Genomic DNA, 11974 nt, shown 5'->3' with positions numbered 1-11974 from the left:
GGGATTGTGTTTTGGGGGGTGGGGAGTGGGGGGGGGGGAGATCTGGCCAGAAAATCACTTTGCAGGATTTCAAATGCGGATCAAAGATTCGCCCTTCGCCTTCTCTCTCTCTCTCTCTCTCTTTAAGAAGAAAAGTTGTTTACAGTATAAACTTACGTCTTTTCCTGCCCAGTTCTTTGCTCACCTGGTTAAAGAAACACAAACAAGCAGAATTTAATGGCAATGAAATATGTGCTAATTTTGCACTCAGGATTAGCTTTAAAAAAACAACAACAACACCCACCAAATCCTGGTAAGTCAAAATGAAGCACCTGCAAGAACAGGCTGCAGTAACAGAAATAACAAAAAGAACAGCTCTCTTTCTCTCTCTTTCCAATTGGTGTAGATACTATCTGTATAGTGTTTAAGGTGTTTAATAAATTAGAATACAAAATCAGCCACATGAATAAGTGGTTGCCCCCTCTTCCCCCCTCCCCCGTCAAATTTGGAAAACAGATTCTCCTTTTTGGGGAGGGCTTTTGTTAAATACTTGTGCTAATTGGGATCATTCTTCAATTATTATTTTTTTCGCCCCACTTTGGCAGGAACTTGCTTGGGTGGCGTGTGTGCATGTGTTAAAAATGTTATAAGAGGAAAACATCTCACACTTGTTTTGCTTGCTTATTTTCAACATTAGAGAACATCTAAAATAGAAACACTTGTAATATCAGCTAGAGAAAAATGCCATCTGTCCTTTCTTTTCCCACTTCAGATACGTGTAAGGAATTGCTATCCTTCTGGCTTGTTTTAAACTTCATCAGAAGATGTTTAAATCGTAGGAGATCACGGGAGTTGCTTGTATTCTCTATATCAGTGGCCCACAACCTTTTGGGCACCCAGGACTGGTTCCGTGGAGAGAGGTTTTTCTGCGGACCGGAGGGCTTGACATTTTGTGTGCTGTATGCATCCTGCGGTTGAAGCTTCACTGGTTTGCATGGTTTCTGGCATGCTGCAGACCAGTGCTGATCCACAGACTGGAGTTGCTCTATATTATCTCCAGGCCTTCTCAAAATAGAATTCATGTTCTCCTTCTTGCATTTATCAATTGCTTGTCGCTAATCATATGTGAAATATATGCTACTTGGAGTTGATGAAAGAAAAGTCCTTCTGGGTTCAGCTCCAAGTGGGGAAAAAGACACTGGAGACATGGAGGCTGCTTGGAAAGATGGTTTATTGGTGGACAGGATCACATGGCTTGAGCCCTGAACAGAAAAGATGATCACATGCTTCACTGTTGGTGGAGAAGAAGTGAAGGGCTGAGGGAGGGGCTTGCTAGGCTTTTTATAGCCTGTTCAGTCCCACCTCTCTGTTTCCTGTTCCTGTGTAAGAAATGTATTCTGATTGGTTGTCAGACTCCCATGGGGCCATGCATGGGCATCTCTCTGGGCTGTGTTTTGAATCCAGGTTTGGTTGAGTTCTCAGATGCCATGTGGTCAGTTGAGTGAAGGGCCAATATTATCATGCTTTTAATCCCATCCCCCCCTGCAGCTGCAGTGGAGAAGTCTTTATTATGTAAAATGGATTAGCTTGGCCTTCTTAATGTCCCATTAACAGTGGGGATGGGCAGGAAGCTACAGGCAACTATTCTGTCTTTTAAAACATGTTTCTTTCTTTTCATATCCAGAGAAATATTCTGCCTTTTCAATATTTCCTAGGATATTTTATTTTTCTGGGAGAGGGCTGGGTAATAACTTCCTACAAGCCAATAAAACAAATGTGTTGCTCTTGGGAAGACATACAGAATTTTGGGTGCTAATACTGAAGAGGGCCTTTTTTGTCCATTTATTTGTTCTCCTTAGGGCCCTTGAAAATGTCCTCAAATGAATATCTCTGAATTTATAGGTAAATAAATGTCTGAAATGGTATAGGGCAGGGATGGCTAACCTTTTCCGGAGCAAGTGCCCAAAGGGTGCATGCATATGTGCCCAACCCCCCAAAATGCAATGCACGCATACATGCGTGCCCCCACCACCCTGCACATGAGCGGCAGAGACCCCACAACCAGCTGGCCAGTTGGAGACGCACGTGCAGTAGAGCTGAACTAGGGTGACAGCTCGTATGCCCTGTGGCACGCGTGTCATAGGTTCGCCATCACAGATAGAGGGTTTCCTACTGCAGGAGGGGGTTGAACTAGAAGGCCTCCCAAAGTCCCTTCCAACTTTGTTAGTCTACATTCTATATTAGCAAGTTGAGATGTGATTTTTGTCACTTCATTGTTCCTTAGTTGTTCTAAGGCAGATCACTTCAGCCATCAAGTGGGTTTTCTAAAGATAATTGGACCTAAAACTATTTAGAGCTTTCTCAGTCATGCCAAGGATGTATGATAAAATTGAGGAACCCCACTCCAAATCTTTAAAGGAAGACGTTTCATCCAAATTGCAGCAAAGAAGAACACAGGGGAGGAGAAGAACCTGAGAAATCTGCGAAAGCATTTCAGCTATGAAGTGTAGAACTCATTATACATTCCAGATTAGCAACTTCCTTCCTGAGCGATCACTTAAGAGTGAAAACATTCTACCGATAAACTTTCCCATTAATGCAGCTTTCCTCTTGATTTGACTGCCAAAATTATTGGAACATAAGCTGATGAAGCATCTCATATTTAGAGGGTGGGACTGTAGTTCAAAGGTAGACCAGGTCTGTATGCAGAAATTCACAAGCCTTTGCTATTTCGGACCTTAAAAAAATGCTCAAGCAACAGACAATTGGATTGACCTTTGAAGAACCAATGCCTTGAAATTGAAACAGCAGACAACCAGATTCAGAATATAGTGATCTCTTGATGCCTTCCTTAAATTGCAAAATTATAATTTGTTGCATCTATTTTTCCCCCATCTTCACAGTTACATTGATAGTTACATTGGTGGTGTCAAAACTTTAAAAGTTAGTATATATCATTGAGGCATAAAGAGAATGGGTAGAGAACCTGGGCATAAAAATTACATCCCCTATACTTAAAGCCTACCTATGGCTGAAATGATAGGGGGCCAAAGTGCTTGTGTGTTGAGGGGGAATACTGGGAAGATGAGGAGAAATAAAAATGCAAGCAGAATTCATCATGATGATGAGGTCCCCATAATTAGGGCTAGCTGCATCTCCCTAAGAGACAGGGGTGGGTTCCTGCCAGTTCTTACCTCTTCAACAGAAAAGGTTCCACAAATCTACAGTGCCGTTTAGAACCGGTTCCAGCTCCCTCCCTCCTCCCCGCCTGTCCACACATCATCAAGATGAAGAGCGAGAGGAGGAATTCTGGGAGTTGAAATCCACAAGTCAAAGCTGTCAAGATTGAACACCCCTGGGGTTTTTTTTCTAAAGGGTTAGGGGTGCAAGGATCTTGTAACTTGATAGCTTTAAGACTTGCGTGCTTCAAATGCCAGAGTTTCTGAGCCAACATTTTGGTTGCTAAGCAAGAGCATTGTTAAGTGAATTTCACCACATTTTACAAGTTGGCCACGCCCACCCATTCACATGGCTGGCAAGCCATTCCCACTCGGTCACATGGCTGGCAAGCCACTCCCACCCAATCATATGGCCGGCAAGCCACTCCCACAAAGCAGGCCACACCTACAGAAGAGGTTCAAAAAATTTTGAAACCCACCACTGCTAAGAGAGATTGTGTGCTGAAAATTGGCTCTTAACATTTCTACCACAATAGAAACTCTGTGTAACAATCTGGCATTCTATAGTTTGCAATGAAGCACAGACAAGTTTTGCAAATGTGTTTGAACTTCAGGATCAAGACTGAGTTGCAGTTTTGTTTCTCTTAAGTCTGAGATAGTTTTATTTGGTGACAATGAACAATTTGAATTCATTTCCCCCCCAACATTTCATGGTGTCTCCAGGGCCATTTTGGTATATTTGGAGGCTGTCTTATCTCTTGTTTTATGCATGTTAGGCCATGGCATGTTGCCTCAACCAGAAATGGCAGTTAAACGGCATGTTCAAAAGTCCCTGATCTCAAACTACTTTGACAACACTAGTTTGATTGGGAAGGAACAAAAATCATTGGTCATACCAACATCCATCACACACATGAATTTATTGAAGCCTGGTGTTCTCCCAAAGAAGCAATTACTGAGCATATTGATTTAGATGCAGCATATGAATCTGTAAGAAACCAGATCATTCAAAGGACCAATCAACAAATGAACCAATCAGCTGCTCAGAATTTAAATACATCTTCAACCAACCAACCAATCACACGATCAACACAAGACACTGGCACACAAGACTTATATAAGCTAAAGAGGAATAGGACAAGAGAAGCCCAATGATGATGTTATCCACTCTGGTCACGAAACATTCAGAAACTAAATTGAAACAAGCTTGAAGAGCAAACCTCTGCCAAACTCTAAAACCTGACCTACAAGTATTTTCTATTATGTCAGAACTACATCTTGGTGTCAGCATTCCAAATACAATGTAGAATCAAATCAGAATCGAAGGCAAAACTATGCTTAAAGTTCAAATTTAATAAAGCAGGCATGTTGGCACATAGCTATGGGATCCCAACTTTGGAAGTTACATCAGAATCCCACCCAGTTAAAAGTTCATGATCTTGTCCTCACACCCACACAGTCCATCACATGGTCCAATCTCCTTCTTCCACGCTGGTGTCCATGCCCAGCTTCTTCCGGTCAGGTGTACTGGTGTGGAGACAAAGGATGACCTTGGCTTCTAGCAAAGAATGAAAAACAATACATTCCAAAATCCTACTCCTTCTAATCCCCCCTCCCATTGACTATACGTAAAGAAACAGCATAATGAAATAAGAGAAAGTGTGGCAGGCCAAAATTCTAAAAGGAATATAAATGCAGGCCTGACACTTGGTTCAAAATCTTAACCAATTCAACCAGGAGTGTTTAACCTTTGTTGCTTCTCTTGCTGCAAATTGCATTTGTATCTGGCCTGCAGACATACAGCCCCTAATCTGAGACAACCATTCCATTGGGCTAGACTATTAAATGGGATATAGGACAGTGGTGGGTTTCAAAAAATTTTCGAACCTACTCTGTGGGTGTGGCCTCCTTTGTGGGAGTGGCTTGCCGGCCATGTGACCTGGTGGGAGTGGCTTGCTGGCCACGCGTTTTCTTTCTTTCTTTCTCTCTTTCTCTCTCTCTCTCTCTCTCTCTCTCTCTCTCTCTCTCTCTCTCTCTCTCTCCCTCTCTCTCTTTCCTTCCTTTTGTCTCTCTGTCCCTTTTTCCTTTCATCTCTCTCTCTTTCTTTTTTTATTTCTTTCTTCCTTCCTTTCTTTCTCTTTCTCTCTCTGTGTGAGTCTCTGTGTGTGTGTGTGTGTGTGTGTGTGTGTTTGTGTGAGTGGTGGGTTTCAAACATTTTTGGAACCTCTTCTGTAGGTGTGGCCTGCTTTCCGGGTCCACTGGTGGAACCTCTTCTAACCGGTTCGGTAGATTTGACGAACCGGTTCTACTGAACTGGTGCGAACTGGTAGGAACCCACCTCTGATATAGGAGCAGGATATATGCCATGACGATGATGAAGGTAGTGCTTTGCCATTCTTGCTTTGACAGAGCACCACGATTGCATGATCATCCCATTCCCATTAAGTTGCTTCCTCGTCTGCCTTCCAACCACCCTCTGAATTTGGTGCAGTGGAAGTGAAACAGACTCCTCCTAGATCTGGATGATTCACTTAATCTAAAACTGCCAAATATCCATTTAACTATGAGCAATTTATCCTCCCCGCTGGGTGAATTTGCCAGTACTTCATAAGAAATGCCCTGAGGGACTGACTGCCTCATAAATGCTAATATTAAGACAGCTTCAAGAATAAGTCTTTACTTTGTGAAAATGAAAGATTATTTTGACCTTTTTTCAAATTTACACAGGCAATGAATTTCTCTGTTGGATAGATAGTTCTTTTAATTTAAAGTTCTACTCCCTAAAACGAAGGATATCAAGTTTCTGAGTATCAGATCTGGAGATTTTGACTGCAGTTTTCTGAAGACCAACCCTCTTATCATCCTCTCTCACTACAATAAGAACCCTGCCATTGCAACTGAACGAGGAGCCAAGCTCCCTACTACAGGCTGAATAGATGACACCCATCTCTAAAATCCTCAAATTGTATTGTGACAACAGTTGCAGACAGTAAGGAAGATGACCTTGACAGAGATGCAAGCTCTGTTACCAAAGCGATAAGGACTAAAAAATACCGAAAGTCCATAACAGGAAGATAGCGGTAATCATAAGCAGTTCAGACAAATTGTTCCCTAATTTACAGGAGTATAAGAAAGCAATAGCAATAGCAGTTAGACTTATATACCACTTCATAGGGCTTTCAGCCCTCTCTAAGCGGTTTACAGAGTCAGCATATTGCCCCCAACAACAATCCGGGTCCTCATTTTACCCACCTCGGAAGGATGGAAGGCTGAGTCAACCCTGAGCCGGTGAGATTTGAACAGCAGAACTGCAGAACTGCAGTTAGCTGAAGTAGCCTGCAGTGCTGCATTTAACCACTGCGCCACCTCGGACAGGAAGTACAGCATAAAAATTAAACTTTGAAGATTCTGATGATATAACTAATCTCAGTAAAAGTAGTTTTAGTCTTTTTGTGGAACTGATTTTTTGGTTTATGTACGGGGCTGACAACAGTATTACGCAGGAAGTCCTCTGATGGATTCAGAGTCCAAACATCACAGGGTTCTTTCCAAAATGCCTCCCTGCCTCCGCAGGATTTATTCTTTTTGTACAGTTTTTACAAGCAAAGCAATGAGCATATAGCAACAGCATTATCATTGGCATATTCTCCTTGTCAATCTCTAAGAACATCCCACCCAGGGTGGAGTCTTACATATCCAGATGGTTCCCGGTACTCCCTGGTGAAGCTAGTTAGGTGAGCCCATAGGTTAAGAGGTAAACAGCTACTGAGATCATGGCAGTGTGCTGTGCATGTCTTTACGTAATCTTTCCTCTATCTCTACACTCTTCTACGGGTATAGTGTGATTATCTACAATGTGGAGACTGCAACCATGCAGTGGTTTTCACATTACACTGGATACATGTAAAATCTCTGCTACGATCATGCTGTATTTATGCAGAACCAGCTTCTCGGGAGTATCACGTAGCCCGGTGACATCCAAGATACAGTGATGTTTGATTCAGAACAAGTGTGCTCATCACTGTCATGTGCTCAATAAAAAAAGCTATCAGGTGGACGAGGCTACTGATACATAGATAGTTCTTCAAAGTGATCTGTATGTTTAGTTTTATTAGAATGAGAATGCTAGGAATGTTTAGCCTTGACAAAAGAAATATGATGTTATAGAGGAGCACAGAGATGGCCTTGAAGAAGAAATTCAAGCATCCACTAAGCCCAGATAGATAGGAGGGGAAGAAGAAACTCAAAATTGCCCCACCTTGATTGTCTTTAGTATAAGAGGGGAGAACAGGAACCTCTAACAGGCCTTCAGGAGTCTCTTATTATTCCCTATAGCAAGAAAGAAGGGCTACATTCATTTGTATGATCTCTTCCTTTGAAGGGCAGACAGGAGTGGAGGAAAGGTATGATAGCAGACTGCAAATACCTGAACGGATCTCACGGAGAAAGTGTCAAGGCTTGTTTAATACAGTAAACAGGTAGTCCTTGACTTACAACAGTTCAACGGCACTGAAAAATGTGACTTTATAATCGTTTTTCACATTTACAACCTTTCCAGAATCCCCATGATCATGTCATCAAAATTCAGGCGCTTGGCACCTGGTTCCTATGGATGACCGTTGTGATGTCTCAAGGTCATGTGATCTCCTTTTGCAACCCTTCTAACAAGCAAAGTCAACGGGGAAGCCAAGTTCACTTACACAACCGTATTACTATTTTTTCAACTGCAGCGACTCATTTAACAACTGTAGTAAGAAAAGTTGTGAAATGGGACAAAACTCACTTAACAAGCGTCTCACCGAACAACGGAAATTTTCGGCTCAATTGTGGTTGTAAGTCAAACACTACCTGTGATTCCAGAGTAGTACTACCTGTAATTTCCAAGAAAGACATGGAATAATAATCTCATTCAAGCTTTCAATGTTAGGAAAAACTCCCTAAGATAAGTACAGTTCAAGAATCAAATCAAGATAAGAGGTGACTTTCCTTCACCGGACATACAGTCAGTCCCTGAATTACAACCAGATTTGAGCCAGTTGGCAAGTGTCCAAATTTTGTTCATATGGCCATGGGGATGCTGGTACAGTTGTGTGAAACGTGGTCATAAGTCACTTTTTCAGTGCTATTATAACTTCAGTCACTAAATGAATATTGTAAGTCGAGGACTTCCTGTATTCAAGAAGATGTTGACTCAGTTCTAACCAGCCTTTCCAGCTCCCTGAAAATCCATTTTGGTTTAACCTTTTCTTTTGCAACACAAGGCCTAAAATATCTGAAGGTTATCAAAACTTTATCAACACATCATAAAGAAGAATCTCCAAGGGGAGATTCTTCTATGTTTATCTTCTTTTGTTGTGGTCTTGATCAAATGCTAAGCTTTTAGAACACCTGTAGAACAGAACTGAATTAATTAAATAATTAAAGCTGGGCATCTTTTTATAACTCACAACAGCTGATGTTACATCTAAATAGAAGCCTTATGCTGATAGAAAATAGAAGAGCGTGGTGCTAATTTTAACAAAGCAGAACAAATACAGTATTAACACAATATACTTGCGTTCGCCTCTTAAAATGGCATTTCACAGTGGTTCCATGCATTTCCAGATTGCAATATTTTATGATATTATCTACAGCACTGAATTTATAATATTTTCAACCATAGAATATTTCATTTTTGCCTTAGCAATTTAATTATAGAAGTAGTAATTGTTGTATATGTCTATTTAATAGATCAAGCTTTGTCTATTTTATCAATTATCTGTGCAACTTACCCTAATATTAATTTACGCTTAACCTTTCCTAATTTATTGGATAGCTAGAAATTAAAAGGCGAAGTGTCCCCCCCCCCCCCCCCCGAAATAAACTCATGTTTTAAAGCATTTTAGATTAGAGGTGTTTTTTTTCCCTTCTAAGATACGTAATTCTTAGTAACAAAAACTTGCAAAGAACATTTTTTCTAAAATCAAAGACAATTCTAGGTAATTGATAGATTTTGTATTTTTAAAAATGGAGACCAGCTAAATAATAGGCCTCTACTCAGAACAAATAATTATTATTTCTTTACCCCTGAAAATTAAAAAAAAATATTCCTGGGGAATCTGAAACCATCACAGTACCTAACATATTAATCAGTTCTGGATATCTCAAAAATCTTCATGCTGGTTTGTGACATTTTGATAGTCCAATAGCAATAGCAGTTAGACTTATATACTGCTTCATAGGGCTTTCAGCCCTCTCTAAGTGGTTTACAGAGTCAGCATATTGCCCCCAACAACAATCCAGGTCCTCATTTTACCCACCTCGCAAGGATGGAAGGCTGAGTCAACCCTGAGCCGGTGAGATTTGAACAGCCGAACTGCAGAACTGCAGTCAGCTGAAGTAGCCTGCAGTGCTGCATTTAACCACTGCGCCACCTTGGCTCAGACAAAAGAATGCTGTAAGTTTGAAGAGAGAGAGGGGGGATGGATGGATGGATGGAGGGAGGGAGGGAGGGAGGGAGGGAGAGGGAGGGAGGGAGGGAGGGAGAGAGAGAGAGAGAGAGAGAGAGAGAGAGAGATCATATCTGGATTGCAATGGGTGACCCTAAAATTTGAAGGACAAAAAGCTGGACAAGGAAGGACAAGAATAATTATTTTCACTGTTTTTTGTAATTGCTTCTTACATATTGAATTCGCATCAAAACCTAACGAGATCATTGTTAGAATATCCGTCACTGATTTCCCCATAATGAAGGCTAGCAAAGAATTTCAGATAACAAAATCAATGCTAGATGGAATATTGGGCATCATGTTCAACTCTGTACAGGACCTGTACTAAGCTCCCTGATAAATTTCCATCCATCTTCTGGACATTTGATTATCTACGGGTCTCCAAACTTGGAAACTTTAAGACTTGTGGACTGCAACTCTCAGAATTCCTCAGCCAGGCTGAAGAAGAACTATTCTTCCAAGTCTTCCTGTCCTCTTCTAAACAACTTGCCTGTATATTTTATCTGTTCCCTATTATTTAACTAAAACATTCTTCCTTTAATTACCACTCTTAGTTCTGGTGCTACTTTTAGAATAACAAAGCAGTCTATTCCACCTGAAGGTGGCCATTGGCTTCAGGTCAAGTCAGCATTTAGCATCGACCTGAGCATATAAGACCTTAAGCCCATGCTGTCCCCATTTGTCTCTCTCCCACTCTGCTGGGGATGTGCAAACGTATAATCACAATCAGCACAAGGTGATCAAAGAGCTGATTTAAATCCCTGCAAAGGATGCTTTAATTAACGGAAATTGTATGGAAAGAAAGTGAGTGGAACAAAAATAGCAAATTGCATTGTTACCATCTAAGCAGTTTGCATTTAGAGGAGGCAGCATCTGATGCCTGACAAGGAAAAGGAGAGGAAATGCCATTGTGTGAGCTGTTCAAAAGCTCTGTCCTTGCTCCTTTTTTTGTGTTTGTTTGTTTAATACATCTCTATAATCTGAGTCGGGTTGCCTGCCCTCCCTCCCCTCCCCAAAGTAAGTTTAACAAAATGAAGCAAGAGAGGCGGAAATAAAACTGGGAGCCTTCTGCATTGTGTTTTTAACGAAAGCGGTTTTGATATGGTGATGGGATTGTGGGAGAGAGTTCATTGTAAATCTTCAAAGTCAAGCAAAGACTTCTTTGCTGTTACTCCTAGGCTTAGTTTCTTTGTTCTTGCCACTTATCACAAGCCCTTGAATGATGAGAATGTGCTAGCTATTTATTGTAGATGAGGTGGGGGGAGAGTTGCAGAGCCACGCTGAATCACACAGGAGAAAACAAACTCCTAAAACGCCATAACATCCTGATAGTGAATAACATAACATTCTGAGATGTGCCCTACCATTGACGTCCAGGATTTGACCATATATAGACTGAGCAGTAGATTATAAATTGTACTTTTACAGGCTGCTTTTACTCACATGCTGATTGCTCCTCCTGCCTTTGTCCTATCTCAATAAAAGGGGCTCTCAGACCCCCAATCTGGGTCGTCGCTCCATCCCGAGAAAGGTTGTCTCCTGTCTTTTCTCAACATTGGCCTCATGGGCGAACCACAGGAACTTTACAGGAGAGGGGACCGACAGAAATGGAATAGGCAGGAGAAACCAAGTTTTTGAAAATATCTAACAAACAGACATCCATAGTGTATTCAAGTATTGGAAACAATATTAACAATTTCTCTTACATCCTCAGCTGATGGAAAGCAGGGGCTGAATAGTAGATGTTCCAGATATTCTTCAAAGACAACTCCCAGCGTTCTTCGTGGATGGGGGAATGAAAGTTGAGCAAGATCTGGAGGCCATAGATTGCACGGTCTAAGAGCAAAATTTACAAGTCCAAAAGACACAGTCCCTAATAGTAAAATGTCTGTGGTTGGATAGGCCTACTCCCTTATCAAAGCAATAGGTGTGAAGAGCACGGCTAATCAGAGTAGCTGCTCTGAAGCTACTCTGGAAAGCTAAAAGGAAAGTTACTAGCCCAATACCCTAAGAAGGTATACAAATGTGTTCTGACCCCCCTCGTCCCACACCAAAACACTCCGAGCCAAAGATACTTTACGGAATTTATTAACAGACAGACAGGTCCTTGGCAGCAAACCAGCACAGATAAGCCTTGGAAGCAATCCAGCCTGCCAAGCTCACAATACTGTTCTCCAACATTAGTTAATGCGTTGACTTCTGCAAAAGGGGCGTGTGCACAAGCATTCCTTTTGTAGTCTGGATAGGAGCCTAATTACCACCAGCTGAGTGCAATTACCTCCTGTAACTGCGCAACTGTTCTTTACGCCTATTAGCTCTCTGGTGCCA

The sequence above is a fragment of the Thamnophis elegans genome, chromosome 13 (assembly GCF_009769535.1).
Source record: "Thamnophis elegans isolate rThaEle1 chromosome 13, rThaEle1.pri, whole genome shotgun sequence".
NCBI lineage: Eukaryota > Metazoa > Chordata > Lepidosauria > Squamata > Colubridae > Thamnophis > Thamnophis elegans.
Note: the sequence above shows the minus strand (reverse complement) of the source record.